General features: G+C 45.0%; 1 protein-coding gene across 1 annotated transcript in view; it reads right to left on the bottom strand.

Moving 5' to 3' along the window:
• The window catches only part of FOXRED2 (FAD-dependent oxidoreductase domain containing 2), a 63,103-nt gene that overhangs the window by 59,607 nt on the left and 1,551 nt on the right, over positions 1-1,945 (bottom strand). The window lies entirely within an intron of this gene.

The raw sequence follows: 1,945 nt of genomic DNA, 5'->3' as shown, positions 1-1,945 counted from the left end.
GTCTCGGCCTCCCAAACTGCTGGGATTACAGGCTTGAGCCACCGCACCCGGCCATATATTTTATTTTTTTTAAGACAGGGTCTTGCTCTGTTGTCCAGGCTGGAGTGCAGTGGCACGATCTCAGCTCACTGCAACCTCTGCCTCCCGATTTCAGGAGGAACTGACTCCCAGAATTGAGTCCAATCCTTTGCCCATACTGTAAGACCCTTCTGCAGTGGTCCTACACCTATTATTATAGTCTTCTAACCTGGAATAAAGTCCACCTTACTGTCTTCATTTTTATTATTATTTTTGAGACAGAGTCTCAATCTGTCACCCAGGCTGGAGCGCAGTGGTGCGATCTTGGCTCACTGCAACCTCTGCTTCCTGGATTGAAGTGATTCTCCTGCCTCAGCCTCCCAAGTAGTAGGGATTACAGGTGTGTGCCACCAAGCCTGGTTACTTTTTGTATTTTTAGTAGAGATGGGTTTCACCATGTTGGTCAGGCTGGTCTCAAACTCCTGACCTAAGCTGATCTGCTGGCCTCGGCCCCCCAAAATGCTGGGATTATAGGCATGAGCCACCACATCTGGCCTGCCTTACTGTCTTTAAAAAGAAAAAAGAAATATAAACATAGAATGTCTTTGAGTGGCAGAATAAAAGATTACTCCCCCTAGTTCCCTATATTTTCACATTTTTGATGCTCAGGCTAGGCGTGGTGGCTCATGCCTGTAATCCCAACACTCTGGGAGGCTGAGGTAGGTGGATCGCTTGAGCTTCGGAGTTTGAGATCAGCCTGGGCAACATGGCGAAACCTTGTCCCTACCACATAAAAATAAAAACAACAAAATTAGCTGGGTGTGGTGGTGCGTGCCTGAAGTTCCAGCCACTCAGAAGACTGAGGTGGGAGGATGGCTTGAGTCTGGGAAGTTGAGGCTGCAGTGAGTTGAGACGGCGCCATTGTACGTCAGCCTGGGAAACAGGACAAGACGCTGTCTCAAAAAATAATACTACTACTAATTTTTTAAAGCTCAGCTGTAAGATTTTGACTCCATTCTTTCAAATAGACTCACCTAACTGAATATTGTATGCCTCACTGAGTGAATTTCAACCAATACCCTGTCCTTCTCAGAAGGTTAACCACAGGAAAGGGAATATCTAATTTTTATTTATTTATTTATTTTTGAGACGGAGTTTCACTTTTTGCCCAGGCCGGAGTGCAACGGTGTGGGCTTGACTCCCTGCAACCTCCACCTCCAAGGTTCAAGTGATTCTCCTGCCTCAGCCTCCCGAGCAGTTGGGATTATAGGTGGCCGCCGCCACGCCCGGCTAATTTTGTATTTTAATTAGAGATAGGATTTCACCATATTGGCCAGGCTGGTCGCAAACTCCTGCCCTCAGGTGATCCGCCCACCTCAGTCTACCAAAGTGCTGGGATGACAGACGTGACCCACCGCACCTGGCCACATCTAACATTTTAGACTCCTCTCCATAGAGAGGGCACCGGTTTGCTTTCTATGAAAGAAGAGAAGACCTTTGTAGAAAGTGTCTTTCAAGAAAGCGCCTGGGCCTTGGGAGTTTAATTCCCATGATGGTGAGAAAATCACGAAAACTCTGAGCCTGAGTTTCACACTCTGAGGAAAATGGAGATTTCACACCCACCTTTCGGGGTGTTGGCGGCCCTGCCAGGGTTGTGTTTTCAGTGCTCAGCCCACTGAAGTCACCCAACATGCGTGACTTCATTTCTCTCACTTCCTTTTTATTTCCCATTTATTCTTAAAATCGCAAATATCAATTTTTGGTTGGGGATTATTTTAGTGCAATAAATAGAATTATGTTTTTAAAATATATTTGAGTATTTTCTTTGTAAACATTCTCAAGTTAGCAGAAAATTTATACCCTTGGTACTGAGAGTTTTGAAAAAGAACTGATATAATCCAATTGCAATTTTTTTTTTTTTTTGAGA

This window comes from Mandrillus leucophaeus, unplaced genomic scaffold (assembly GCF_000951045.1).
Source record: "Mandrillus leucophaeus isolate KB7577 unplaced genomic scaffold, Mleu.le_1.0 Scaffold2, whole genome shotgun sequence".
NCBI classification, from domain to species: domain Eukaryota; kingdom Metazoa; phylum Chordata; class Mammalia; order Primates; family Cercopithecidae; genus Mandrillus; species Mandrillus leucophaeus.
The sequence above is the reverse complement of the archived record's forward strand: the minus strand, read 5'-3'. Positions and strand labels throughout refer to the sequence as shown.